The 15,829-nt window shown below is 35.5% G+C and overlaps 1 protein-coding gene across 1 annotated transcript in view; it reads left to right on the top strand.

The window, feature by feature from the left end:
- Positions 1-15,829, top strand: part of MDGA2 (MAM domain containing glycosylphosphatidylinositol anchor 2) — an 863,714-nt gene that overhangs the window by 353,048 nt on the left and 494,837 nt on the right. The gene's annotated exons all lie outside the window — the stretch shown is intronic.

Raw genomic sequence — 15,829 nt, 5'->3', positions numbered from 1 at the left:
CTGGGATGAACTGTGATTTTTATGATGAAAAAATTAAATTATGATACAATGCAGAATATTCAGGATTTCTGAATATTTATGAATTTCTGAATTTCTGCCAATTCTTTTTTTTTTTTTTAAAGATTTTATTTATTTATTTGACAAAGAGAGATCACGAGTAGGCAGAGAGGCAGGCAGAGAGAGAGAGGAGGAAGCAGGCTCCTGCTGAGCAGAGAGCCCGATGTGGGACTCGATCCCAGGACCCTGAGATCATGACCTGAGCCGAAGGCAGCGGCTTAACCCACTGAGCCACCCAGGCGCCCTGAATTTCTGCCAATTCTTATTGTCATATATTTAACCTGACTTGTTCAAAATATTCACCGGTAGTCAACAAAGACATTACAATGGAAAAGAAGTCTCATCTGGTAGTAGAGTTATATATTTTAAGTATTAGTGTTGCAGGAAGAAAAAGAAAATCCAGCTAACACCACTACATAGAACAAAGTAAAGAGCGATGTGGAGATTTTATGAGTTCATCATTTTAATCTTGTCTTTTGCTCCCACCATCCTTACCTCATAGTACTCAAAGATGTTGAACCTTACCATTTTGACCTGAGAAACAAATAAAAATAATCATGTGAACTTTACAGAATGAAACAATAGGTTGATAGATAGGACCGTGACTAGAACTAAAATGGTAAAATATGTTTAATAAAATTTAATGATATGCTGTTAGCAAAATAATCTTAGAAAAATAGTTGTTACAATAGTTATTAATTATTAGTAATAATATTAAAAATTAAAACTCACAGTGGCTTAAATTGTAAATTATAACATTTACTTTTAACTGAAAATTGATTGATGAATAAAATTGTCTTAATAAAATTGAGTTCTACAAAATTTGGCCCATTATGATTAGACTTGGTAGGAAAAAAAATGATTTTAAAGCTAAACATAAAAAGAAATAATAGTTATTAAAATTTTATATAGACAAACTGATATGTCAAGATTTTTATTTTAATATTTATACAGGAAGCAATGGAGTCCAGTGAAAATAATAAAAAATGATAGCAGTAACTCAAAAATATTATCTCAAAGAAAATTTAGTGTTGTGAGGATTTGGTTCTAATTTTTCTATTGATACACATAGAATAAAAATTCCAGAATCAAAAAGTTGGGGTCAAAATAGGAGTGTCCATACAAACCTGAAAGAACCCACAACCTGCCGTGTAAGAGGTTGGTTTATGGCAGGAGAAAAGTCATTAATGCTTTCATTATTCCTGTACCGAATGGGCCAAATTTAGCACCTTCTAAACTACAAATTTTGCTTAAAAATAAAACTTCTTATCTTTTTTAAAAGTCATCCCCGCTGTTCTGCTCTCCCTCATCTCCATCTTTATATTCCCTTAATACTAGGAATTTCTTATTTTCTCTGTAATGATTTACAATCTGGACTGTAATCTCTGATGTCCGGCCAATCCAAAATAAGTTCTGGAACAAAGGAGTAGATTATTACTTTATTTATTTTTTTTTTCTAAGTAATTCCATGGCTGGAACCATTTCAGTGTGTTCTGACCCTACGAAAAATTTACTCCAGTATTGTTATTTCTTCATTCCCAGAGGTATTTCAGGTATTTGCAGGTGAATCAGTTTCAGTTTATATTGCCTGTTTGAAAAATTAACTGGGCCTCTTCTTTGTCAACAAACTGTATAAAGAAAGCTGACAGAACAGCTGGGCCTTGGCATCCCAGCCAAACACTGAAGGGCATGCTGGTGGCAGCTGGTCCTGAGGATGGTTCTTCTTGCCTGGGATCATGAAACTGGAATGCCCTTCTTGTGGTGTTTAATCTGAATATGATGATAGTTGGAAATGCAGGGGGAGGGAGAAGCTCCTCACTGCACTCTTCAGGAGATTTCTCAATCTGTTGCCTTTTCTGTTGGCAACGAGAATCGTAAAGGTCTCCATTTCCAGAAGTATTCAAAAGCAGCATTTTTTTCTAGATTAAAAAAAAAATCTTCAAAAATATATCATCTGGCAATGCATGATAGCCTGAGTACTGTTGTACCCAAAGGAAGGAGAAAACAGTACTATGCTGTGTTCCATAGCATGGCGTGGGACTTAGACTGCCTGGGTAGAACCCAGGATCCACCGCGCCTGCTGGAGTGACTTTTGGAAAGTTCCTCAACCTCTCTGTTCTCTGTGCCTCGGGTTTCTTACCTATATAAAAGGAGTGATATAAAAGGGGTGACAGTAACCATTATGCCTAAATCGTAGACTCCTTTTGAGAGTTAAATGTATATTGTAAATATACAGGTACATGTATTATGTATATACACACACATGTATATATGTACTTGGCATGTAATAAGCATTATGCCAACACATAATAAAACATATGTGAGATTTTTATAATTTTATAATTTCTAAGTAATTTATACTAAGACTCTAAGGTCTAGTATTGAATATGTAAGTATGAAAATGGTTCTTAGCTTATAGTCTACTTTAAATTAGATGCATTTAAATAAATTTCAGTCTTTTTGTGTTTTAATACTCTTTAGAGACTTTACATCTTGCTAATTATTTTTTTTTAAGCTTGCAAGGACTAGAACTATGTTCAGATTACTTTATTTAATGAGGATTTATTATAAAGATAGATGGAGAGCTAAGAAAGAAGGAAGGTAAAGATTTGTTGGTCAACCTACCAACCTGATATTACCTCTAGATGCCCATAATTTCAGGATTCAGCTACCTACTCTCTTTCTCTTCCTTCTTTTCTTTTTCTGCCTTCCCATTCTGCCTTCTCCTATTCCTTCTTTGCTTCCTCTCTAGTCTCTCAATATTGTCACATCAGTACCAAATGAACTGTGAATATAGTTCTATTGTAAATGATTTAAACAATGAGATATTTAACTTCAGTGTTCCCTGTCTCTCTGCCACCCACCTCCCAGAGGTTAACATCAAATAGTTGGATGTATTGTCTTGCAGTCCTTTTTTAGTGCATCTCCATAAATAGGATTATATAGGTTAATGCTTTATTTTCATTTTTTTAAATTAGACAATGAAAAGTATTATCCTGTGACTAGAATTTTTTACTTGGCCCTGTGTCCAAATCAGCAAGTATAGATCCAGCCCGGTGGTTCTCAGTGGGTGATCCCTGGAGAGAACTGGTGAGAAATGAAAGTTCTTATGCCTGTGACATCAGGAGCTCTTTCCTTTGTGGGGGTCAGGGATCTGCACTGTCATAAGCCCTCTGATGATTCTAATGTACACTAAAATTTGAGAACCACTGACTTAGAGCATTATCTTCACAAAGGATGAATCGTACTCTCTATGAGTGCATTAGACACATGTAATTGCTGCTATTTTGTTCAAAATTGAATTACTTATAGATTTTTTACTGTTACAAATAATAATTTAGGGAACACTTCTGGAATGTGTATGTATTTATGAACATCTTTATTACATGTATGCCAACATCGTTGTGGGATAGTTTCCTTCTTCAAAATGGAATTTAGCCAGTTAAAGTTAAAGGTGACTCTTGTTTCCTTAGCATAAGTGGATCTTTAATATTTTTGCCGATTTGATGTAAGAGGGTAAATTATACTCCAGTGATGTTTAAATTTTCATTTTCTTAATTACTAGTCAATTTGAACATATTCCCACACATGTATCAATCATTTCTTCCTCTTTCTCATCTATTGATTGTTCTTATCTACTTCTCTTTTTTTATTGGTTAGCCGGTTGTCTTCTGGTGGACCTCTGGGGACTTTTTATTCACCATAAAAATAATTTAAGTGTCTACAAAATACATTGCAAATTTTATCTACCAGGGCACATTTCTCTTTTAATATTGTTTATGTTACTTCTACCCAGAGATTTTTGTTTTTAAAAAGATGAATCATTTAAATCTTTTCATCTTTGGTTTCTGAATTTTGTCCCTAGTTTAGTAGATCTCTTTCATATCAGTATCTTGTACATTGTATGTGTTCTTTTAAAATAACAGCTTATATAGCTGCTTATATACTTAATGATTTAATCATTAGGAAACAATTTGTCCATAGCGTGAATATTAGTCTAGTGTTCTCTCTCTTCTTCCCTCTGTCCTAATCCAGACAGGATAGTTAACGTTCCACCCTATAGCTTTAAATTGTTTTTTTTTTTTTTTTCTCTTTTTAAAGAAAATTGAGGTACAGTTGACAAAGAACATTATATTAGTTTCAGGTATAACATATTAACACATTATTATAATATTAACATTATATTTTATATTATATTAACATTACATTAACCTTGTATCAACATTATAACATATATATTAACATTATATTGGTTTCACATGTAAAATGTAATGATTTGATATTTGTAAGCATTGAGAAATGATCACCACAGTTAAGTCTAATTAACAGATGGTTAACATATGGTCTAATTAATGTATGGTTATAAAAATTTTTCTTGTGATGAGAACTTTTAAAAACATTTTAACATTATATAATGTTTAATGTTAAACATTAAAGCATTTTTAAAAGTTCTTAAAGTGCTATCTTTATCATGAACAAAACTGTATTATTTTATTCTGTCATTCTAGTTACTTCTTCTTATACCATGCCATGCTATTTTAATTTCTGTAGTTTTACTTTATGCTTTGCTATATAGGAAAGCAATTCACTCCTTTGTTGTTTTTCAGTGTTTCTTTGGTTGGCCTCAAACATGTTTCCCTTTCTTTGAAGTTGAAAATGAGCTTTTCATGTCTCCCACCCAAATAAATGTTGAAATTTGAATTACATTGCATTTCTCTTGCCATGAAGCCATGTGGTCAACTTCCCATGTGGGAAACTTTTACAAAGGACTTCTCAGTAGGACACTTTGAATATTTCAAACTTCTCAAACAGGAAGACAGTTCTGTTGTAATCAGTATAATGGAAAGGTTTTTTAATTTGTTTTAATAACAAACATGGGTATGTATATTTGGGAGGCTTTCTTTTTGTTTTCAAAGACAAAACAAAACAAAGATGAAAATGATCATCAAACCAAAATAGCTCTACATTTATGTGTTTTATATGCTGGCTTTCTAGATGAGATTTCTTTTGAATATTATTTTTCATCACTAAAATATTTTTGAAAACCATTCTTTAAAAAATAATTATGTATATCCAAAATACTACCCTAAGAAGCATTAAAATTGCCTGCTAGTTTATTACAGCCCATCCTTAGGGATTGTTTGTTTTTTAAATTAAAAAAAAAAAGGGGTTAAGACCATTTCTCAATTTTAAAATGGGATCATATCAGTCATTTGATTGCTATGTTAATGTATTCTTGACTGCCAAGCCTGTTGCTTAGTTATTGATGTTTTTATCCTTGTTAATTTCATATGCAGATTTTAAAGTGATAAACTTACCATAATGAAAATCCTTGCAAACCTTCCTAACAGGTTTTTCAGTTTGAAACCATTACCACTATCTGTGTGTTGTTCTTTGCAAATATTTTGTACATCTTGGTTCATATTTCCATATTTTTTTGAGTCAGTCTGTTAGATTTCTTACAATAATATTAACACATGCACATGAAAAAGTGATGTATTTGATTTTTGAATTTATGTTCAAATTAATGAGCAGAATTAGAATCAATCATCTAAGCAGAGATCATCAAATATTACATCTACTCCTTTTCATGGTCTATAGAATTCAATACAATGTACTTTTTTCATCTATGATGAATCTATCTAGATTGGATCTGTCTGCTACATCATGTAATAGATTCTCCAACTAAAACATCTAATATTTTTTCAATGCCTCTTTGGATAGGTTGTGGGAAAGGCTTTAGGATTTATTGTATTCAAACATATATTAATCACAGATTCCATGTCAGTAACTACTTCCCAGTCTGTCCTCCCACACACATATGCACAGACCTACTCTTTTCTCCTGGGGATCTGTATCTTCTTTAAGTTCATGGTTACATGGGTAAATGTACTCACCATAGCTCATTTAGGAGGAAGCGCTTACAGTGTTTCTGATGGTTGAAGTCATACCTTCGAGTAGTTTTGTTTCCATTGATTTTTATACAAAACATGGGAAGTCTTTTTTGGTTGAACACTTTCCAAAACTGCTTATACTTTTATATTCCCAGGATATCATCATTAACCAAAGAATTTTTTTAAAAAAATCTAACGGAAAAATTTAATGAAAACCCTCATTACATGAGGACTACATTATAAACAGAGAGTCATTTTTTGCTCCTTAGCCGATCTGAATTTGTCTACAGTTATCTCAGAGTTCATTTTTGTTTAATTCCATGGGCAGTCTTTATGCATATAAGAAACATTTATCATCTATTCCAGATAAGGACTCAAAAGATGTTAATGTATTTAATGAAAGCTTGAGAAGGTAGGAATGTTAGCACAGATTTAGTATATGATACTTGTTTTTAGAGAGTTCCCAAGGGATACTCTTGTTATCTGGTCAGATGGGTGCTGGATCTTAGAGAAGCTCAGGGGTGGCTGTCCTTGGGAGACCAGTAGGAGATGCTGCCATAGAAGCAGGATCTCTAAAATCAGCAGGATGATAGGATTCTAAAATGGCAGTGATTGGGTGGTAACACTTCACCAACAGACTCAATGTGAACATAAATAGTGTAATGAGCATCAAGGTTGGAGTAGCAACCAGGTTGCCTTCATCTGTAGGGCTTTGTGATGGAAGATAGATTATGGTGGCTTTCAGGATCAAACGGGTAGCTGACTATAGTGGTACTTGATTCATATTAATAAAAAAAGGAGGTAAGAGGGAAGTTGACATTTTCCACTATAGTAAAAAATCACGATCACTCATTTGGTTTCCAAATCTAAGCTAATTCACAGAGCAAACACTCATTGTTTGAAAAGGAAGCCAGGTTTCTTTGAGGAAAGATCTACCAGTATCACTACAAGCTTACACCAAGAATAGTATCTGTCTCCAAAGGGACCTGTGGCCATTTGTCATAGTAATTTACATTGAAGAAAGAGAAATACCAAGACTTTTTGAGGGCTTTTCAAGAGAGGGATTCAATTGGCCCTGAAATCAATGGATTTGTAATACTAACATAGAGTGAAGGCTTAAGCAGCCAGATGATAAACAGAGTCCTGGATCCAAGAAGTGGGTTCATGGTTATTTCTCCAGACTCCCAAATGCATATTTGGAAGGAACATCTTTAATAACGGGCAGGGTCCCCACATTGGTTATCTGATGCATGAAGTAAGTCAAAGTCAATATTATAGGAAGGACCAGTGAAATCCTGTAAAATTTTCCTTCCCAAACCAAGACATTAAATAAGAAGTAGTACTCCTTCCCAGAAGAAATTTCAGAGGTTAGGTACGACCATCCAAACTTTGACAGTGAAGGAGTGGTAATCTCTATTGTGTTCCAATTTCTTTCACGTGTAAGATGCCTAAAAAGCCAGATGGAGTATGGCAGATGATGCTAGACTATGGTAAACAATCAAATCAATGCTGCTTCTGTCAGGTATATCTTCAATGGAGCAGATTAGCTGGTAAGCAGCTAGTCATCTGACACATGGATGCTTTTCAGTTCTCATCCAGAAGATTTTTAAAGTTTGCTTTCATGTGGGATGGACAGTAGTTCATATGTACTACTCTGCCCTGGTCAAATTAACTCTCTCCCTCTCTGTAATGTTACAGTGCACAGGGAGCTCGATTGTCTCAGTAATCTACAAAACATTATATTGATTACATCATGTCATTTTGACCTTCTGAAAAGGAAGTAACAAGTACTTTGGATGCCCTAGTAAGATATAAACATGCCAGAGGGTGAGAAAGTCTTCCAGATGTTACTGGTCTGTCAAATAGGTAAAGATTTTTTGGAGCCCAATGAGGCGTGCTGGGATCATTCCATTTAAGGTTATAAAAAAGATCTTGCTTCTCACAGCCATACCTCTAAGAAAGAGGCCCCACATATGGTAGACTTTTTTTTTTTTTTTTTTGGATTCTAGAGGCTACATACATTACATTTGGAAATATTGTTCCAAGTGACTTTATTGCACGACTTTAAAAATTATCAGTGTCAGAACAAGAGAGAGCTCTGCAGCAAGTCCAGGTTCTAGTGTAAACTCCTTTGTGGCTCAGGCAATCCTACAATGGTAGCAGATTTGTGGATTCTTAAGTCCTAAGAAGAGGGTCACAGCACACAACTTTAGATTCTGGAACAGGACTAAACTTTTTATAGCAGAGTACTGACTGCTGTTTGAAAAGTGGTTCTTCAGTCTCTAGGGAGTAGGATCCAGTTGATATGTGCACCCTTGATCAGGCCGTTCTGAAACACATTCTGCATGGTTCCTCTGAGAGTCGCAGTAGAATGGAGCCCCAGTCACTCTCAGCAAAGACTAGCACATCAACAGTTTTTTGTATGGTTTTTTTTTTTCTTCCTTCTCTATAACACTCTTCACAATTCCCTACTCTGTTTCCCCAGGATTAATTACAAAAACAAACTATTTACTTGTAATCTCTTATCTCGGGCTTTCTTTCCCCAGGGCAGTTCTATAAGACAGTATCCATTTCCTGGACTCAAACCTAAAGAGGAATACATTTATACATTTAACCCTAGATTCTTAATCCTTGCTGCTGACCTTGTGTTGCTTCATTGTGATTCAGAATTATTATACTTCTACTTTTCCTGAAGTCTTTAAGAGAAAGTTACAAGTCATTAGCAAAGGTATGATGTTCAATCAAATTTTATTTCTTAGGACACTTATTAACATAATTAGCATGGTATAGACTATATATTCATAATTTATTCTCCTAAACCTTTAAAAAAATATATCTTGTACTTGGATTAAATCTAAGCAGTGAAAGTTTGCAAGTCCATGCACAAGGAATTTCATGTGATGGTGATTGATTACACACACAGACTGAGGATTTGTTTGTTTGATTATGACAGCTTTACCTGTCATGGTCAAAATTTCATCCTCAGATCAGAAAATTGGTCTCAAAACAGAGTCAAAATTGTAGTTATACAATCATGTGGAAGTCTGAAATTATGGGCACTTGGGTGGCTCAGTTGATTGAACATCTGACTTTGCCTCAGGTCATGATCCCAGAGTCCTGGGATTGAGCCCCACGTAGTCCAGTAGCCCAGCTCTCTGCTCAGTGGGAAGCTTTCTTCTCCCTCTCCTTCTGCCTGCAGCTCCTCCCTGCTTGTGTTCTCTCTCTTTCTCTGTGTCAAATAAATAAAATCTTTATTAAAAAAAGTGTGAAATTAGATATCTTCTTTTGAAATCTACATATTCTAATGAAAAGTATTACAAATAGGAGTGCTAAGATCATAACCATTATTTTATTATGGTAGTTGACATAAAATAAATACTTTAAAATTATCAGGGCATTTCCAGGAGATAGATGGAAATCAATACTGCCTATTAACATATAATTGAGAATCTGTTGGTTGTGTTGTTTATAGTTGAAATGTATCATTTTAAGGTAAAAGTTGCAGTTCTTTTATTGTAGAAGTTTTGAATACTTATATGGACATTGATGAACTGGATTTTGTATTTTTCATTATTAGCATAACACTCCTATTGGCATGTTTTCAGGTATGTCTTATTTAACTAGGGTGATTGCCAAATGGTAGAGATCCCAAAAAAAAACACATGTTTTTTTCCCCCCCTCAGATTTTAAAATCTTTTTTCCGAGTAGTTATGGAGTGTCAACAAATCTAAATTCACAAACCTTAACATAATCTGAAGTGAATTTTTTTTCATGGTGGAGTGATAGTCAAATTAGTTGACCTATTTTTGAGTCTATATTATATATGTATATTATATATGTGTTGTGACTTTGGATATATATGTATATATCCATACACACACTTACTGCATTGTACATATATGCATTGTACATATATGCACAAAGATAAATTTACAAAGTATGAGTCGTTTGGGCATGTTCAACATGATGTAAATGGTCATTTATAGTTATATCCACCCCTACCACTTTCAAAAGGCAGCATGTCAATAAATATAGCAGTTGTCTGCTTATAATCCTACTGAGTGAAATTTATTCTCTGCATTTATGGCTAGGACATAAAGATACCCATTAAGAGAATTGGATTTACCTAAATTTTAAAACTCCAATCTAATGGATCATTCCTTAAATTGATTTTAATACGTTGAGGTTTCAAATTTAAATTTAATAATTTCAGTACAATAATAGAAAGCCCCACTACCCCCCATCTATTCCATGCTAAAGAATATCTTATCAGCGGTAATTAATAATCTATATCAGTGCTGGTTGTAAACATGACATATTTGTTCTGAATTAGGCTCATCACTGCCTTTCCCTGAAATGCTCAGAGGCGCCTCCAAAAAAATCAATAAGGAATAAAAACCTTTCTGTGATCTGAAAAAAGTTAACTTAAACTACACAGGGAAAGTGCTTGTACAATGTGAGTATTTCCAGGACTGAAAAATAAGAAAACAGTTATTAGGAATGACTCAATCAATTCCTTTTTTAGGAATTATTAATCTTTTATTTTGATTTTCTCTGAGTGCCAGAGTCTTAACAAAAACCTAAAAATAACATTTATTTTCCTGACAGTTTTATCTTTTTCCATCAGCAAACATTGATTTCTTCCTTTTTCTGCTTCTCATGGTACATGAGGAGACATTATCCCGTAGTACCTGGCACCTTCTTGTTTTCTTGCTTGCCTTTGGCAGAAATCATTAAATGATGTTGGATATGCTTGAGCAGAGCAAAATCCTTATTTAATTAGTGTCATTTCTGTCGGGTGTCTGTGGTTTTTAAGATTAACTTTTAGGCATCCAGGTCAGCAGCATAGTGATTATTTGCATTGATATCATGTATAATTAGAACAACTGACCATTTTGAATACAGTGCTGTCAGGAAGATCAATTATAGCCAATCATTTGGAAGGAGTTTTCTGAAAGAGCACAGGAGCACAACATGGGTTATTGTATAAAACACATGTAAACACATTTTATGAGATATATAAATTCTACATCAGCTAATGTCTAAGATTAGCCTAAGCGATCCCTAATTGCAAAATTGTACTAGTGTCTGAATTTCATGATTGTGTTGTGTATCTTACTAGTTTTCTAGGGCTGCCAAACAGACTATCACAAGCTGGTGGCTTAAGGCCCCCAAAATTTATTCTCTTACAGCTTGAAGGCTAGAATTCTAAAATCAAAGTGTCCTCCAGGCCATACTCCCTCTGCGATTCTGCACAGAATCCTTCCTTGCTTCTAGCTTTAGGTGGTGCATCACCTGCATCATTCCAGTCTGTGCCTCTGCCATCGTGTGTGTGTGTGTGTGTGTGTGTGTGTGTGTGTGTGTGTGTGTGAGTGTGTCTTTGTCTTTTAATAAAGACACTAGTCATATTGGATTACAAGCCCACCCACTCCAGTGTGACCTCATCTTAAGTAATTACATCTTCAACAACCCTGTTCACAAATAAGGTCACATTCTGAGTTACTGGGTGTTAAGACCTCGACATATCTTTTTGGGGGCACATGATTCAATTCATAAGATATAGGCCCTGTTCGTTTAAATTAGATAGCTCCTACCTTCACTGGGCATGTTCTGGGGTTGCCTTTAAAGGGCACATTATCATATATGATGACTGCTGTGTACCATTAATCTCAAAGAAAGTTGTAGTGCTTTGCCTACAGATTTTATATTTGTTGTTCTTCTACTTATCTGCACCCCTGCCTTTTGACTAATAGAATAAATGACTTGTTTGTCACCTCTTCCTGAAACCCTCGCTTGGTCTAAGAGGCTAGCTTAAATGTCATTTCTATTGGTCCAAGATACCTGGCCATTTCTTAACATGATGAATGCAACACAGGATGCTGCTTTGAGGGTTGAGCGAGATTTTAGGCTCTGAACTCAAAACTGCATGGTTTTGAATGCCACTTTCTCCACTTTCTAGCCCTGTAAATGGAAGTAATAGTTAGCCCCTCTTTCATTTGTTTTTGTCATGTATAAAATGACAACAGTAGTAGTAATGATATAGTAAGCTTCTTGCTATTTCAAATAAAATCACAGAAGGAAAGACTTCAGAAAATTTTAAATAATGATAAGGATGATAGAAATAATAAAATAGAATAATTGTATTGTTTTTCTGCTTTCTGTATCACTTTGTGGACTCCTAGAAATGAATGAGTGAGTCTTGCATTCCCATTTTCTATCACTTTAGAGTGAACATATGTTATGATTTTCCTGGGATGGTGCTAGTTGATGGCTATTGTGCTGATTCACTTATTTGTATCAGCCTCTTACAATCCCTAAAAATGTCCTCTTGTGGAGAATAAAATGTATGGGACCATAAACATAAAAGCTTTACACATAGAGGATCTCAATTATTTATCGAATGAGGGAATGTGGCAGGCATTATCACTTTAGGCTAATTGTTCAATATTTTAATTAATTCTCTTCTCTTTAAAAAATATGAAATTGTGTTTGCCTGTGCCTATGCCTTTTACCTCTTAGAATTAGTCATTTAAGGAAACCTTCAGATTGACTTGTGTAGACACTGTTGGAAACCATATACCTCAATGCCTGCAGGAATGCATTAAGCACTCCCTTGGTGGTCTCGAAGACTTAATGTGTGTTCTTACTTTACTATCAAGCAAGGATTTAAAGACACTTGGGAAATGGGACTCAATAATATGAAGCTATTAAAGTCCTTCAGTCAGAGAAGACTCTAAGTTTAAACACTCCATGCCACTTTTGACAGTGGTGTGCATGTTTAATTACAGATGTTATAGTGCAGCATTGGGATCTCACATGACTGGAGCATATGCACAAAGTATCAGACAAAAGCCTGGTAATTCATTGCTTGGAATTCACTGCTTAAAACCAAACTACAGAGTTGAAACCCTATCTTTAAATAAAATATAGATGATGGATCCTGGTTTTTATCAGAAAAGGGGAAAATCAGTATCAGTAGAAAGTAGAACAGAGTTTGAAAAGGTGTATGCTAAGATATGTTCAACTTTGCTTTTACAACTAGTCCTAGTTAATTTTGCTAGAAGCTTTTTGCATGATGGGGGGCACAGAAGGGGAGAGGGAAGGAGAAAATAAGCAAGTAGGCTCCATACCTAGCATGGACCCCAGTGTGGGACTCCATCTCATGACCCTGAGATCACGGTCTGGGCTGAAATCAAGAGTAAGATGCTTAACCAGCTGAGCCACCCAGGCACCCCAGAAGCTTTTGAAGGAGCATAGCTTCTGTTGTTCATTGGAGTCTAAACAGAAAACCCAATGGTAGAGTTAGTTACTTCATAAGCACAGGGAATTTGGGTGCATGAATTAAGATGGGTGATCTAGAGATATTTTTTCTCACATACCTTTGGATCCCCTTCCTGGAAACCAGGTAAGCTCCTTGGCCAATGTAATAGTTAACCAAAGTGGTAAATATTGTGATCACATCTTATCTAACACCATGTTTATCAGTCTGAGTATTGCTAAGCATTCTAAACCAGCTCTCTCAGGATATGATGTTTACAGATTAAACCGTAAACAAATATTTCATTTGTTATTAGACATAGACATCATCTAAGTCTGCCCCCACAACCATTTGTCTACTTGAGATTTTGATTCCCTCTGATTGTTCATTGATCATCACCATGAGTCACACACTCGGTTTATGACTACTTAGTGTGGTTGTCTGGTATATTTGCCAAAAATTACAAACCAGAATTTTTATTGATTTATATGATATGTACTTATTTATTTATTTTTAAAGATTTTTATTTATTTGTTTGACAGAGAGAGACACAGTGAGAGAGGGGACACAAGCAGGGGGAGAAGCAGGCTTCCTGTCAAGCAGGAGCCTGATGTGGTGCTCAATCCCAGAACTCTGGGATCATGACCCAAACCGAAGGCAGATGTTTAATGACTGAGCCACCCAGGTGCCCCTGACTTATGTGATTTTATAAGTGGATCTGTGTGTATGTGTGTTTGTGCGTGTCCATGAACACACACCTATTACTTCTTGAACAGATGGTTATAGTTACTACTAGGTTCTTATGTCAAATGGTGATCACTTAGGTTTGGACAAGGGAAACAGAAACCATTCTGATTATTTAAAACCCTGAGTTGAGAACTGAAGAAATTTAATGTAGGTAATGGGTTACACTGGGGATAGAAGAGACTGAGAAGAGGGAGACGTACTTGGCTTTCCTTTTTCTTCTGTAATTTGGTCTCATACCACTCTCAAGCCATTAGCTAAACCAGTGAGAGTCTGGGAAACATAGTCTGCAAGGGTTTAGTCCCTCCCAATGATGCAGAGCAGAGCAGATGAAGGTTTAAAATTTTAAAACAAGAGTTTATGGGCAAACTGCCCACAGCCAGCCCTCACAACAGTGCAGAGAATACCACCTGGGGAATTCTGGCTTGCTTTCTAGGTAGTCCTCCGAAGAGACACATTTTTGCCTTGGTAAATAAGGTCATTCAGGTTCTAATACTCATTTTGCATGTTCATAAGCCTGTTTGTGTTAGTATAATCAAAGCAGATTAGGGATGACTTTGCATTTTCTAAACTCATAAAGACTCATACGTGTACAAACAATGCAAAAATTGGGTTAGACATTTCTAATGAGAAATGCATTTGCAGGTCCTAGCAGATTGTCCCACTTATAAATCAGTGTAGGTGAGCTACAGAGAGCTAAATTACGATCAGAGTGCCCATTTTTAGACTTGCAATGGCAAATCGATTGGACATTGCTCTTGTCTACCGGGTTCACTCTCCCAGTAGGCAAACCAATGAAGAAGCCAATAAAAATCATATTGGTGAGCGAGGGCATTCAACTGAGGTCGCTGAAGGCCATCAGATCCATTATTGGAGGAGAAACTCATAAGGTTTGAGTCCACTAGTAAAGAATTCCCCTTTTTGGACAGTTCCCGAATAGATTCTACTTGCCAGTTTGTTCTCCTGAATGCTTATTTTTCCATTCCTAAGGCTGACCAATTCCTGTTTTGATTGGCACGTTCTTTCTTTAGGTTTATTAGTATTAATACATTCAGTCACATTATAGTCAATTCCTAGAGATGTGTTAACAATTTGCCTTCATTATGCTGACTTTGCACATCTCTATTCTGAATAGCTGTGGTTAATTAATTATAATTGCATTCCCCAAGGACAGTCTTATTTCCTATATTTCTAATTTCTTTAGAATGGGTGCACCTTATTATATTTTGTTAGAATCCTAAAACTCTGATGAAACTTTGAGTACAGCTTATCCTTTCTTCTGCAGTTCCTCACACTAGGCTAGAGAAGTTGAGTGACTAAGCTCAGGCCCCTTAGACTTTGGGGACAGGGACTAGATTAATAGGTGGCTCCCAAACTGCTAACTTTGTACTCCTTTCTACTCATCTGTGTTTTTGAAACATTTGTACCAATTTCTCCCCTTTTTAGGAATTACACATTTTTCAGCCTGGTGGCCAGAACGTGATCTTACTTGATCATTACTTTGATCACATTTTATTATTGCTACGCATTATAGGGATGGCCCATCCAACTTAAATTGTGGTCCATGAAACAAGTGTATCAACATCACCTGGGAACTTGTTACAAGTACAATCTTGGGCCTCACCCAGATTTACTGAATCAGAAACTCTAGCAGTGGGGCACAGCAATATATATTTTATTTTATATTATATTTTATTTTTTAAAAAGATTTTATTTCTTTATTTGCCAGAGAGAGAGAGAGAGGATGCACACAAGCAGGGGCAGCGGCATGCAGATGGAGAAGCAGGCTCCCTGCTGATCAAGAAGCCCGATGCGGCACTTGATCCTGAACTGAAGGCAGATGCTTAACTGACTGAGCCACCCAGCTGTCTCAGCA

The sequence above is a fragment of the Mustela erminea genome, chromosome 5 (genome assembly GCF_009829155.1).
Source record: "Mustela erminea isolate mMusErm1 chromosome 5, mMusErm1.Pri, whole genome shotgun sequence".
Lineage (NCBI taxonomy): Eukaryota > Metazoa > Chordata > Mammalia > Carnivora > Mustelidae > Mustela > Mustela erminea.
This window is presented reverse-complemented; position numbering and strand designations above follow the sequence as displayed.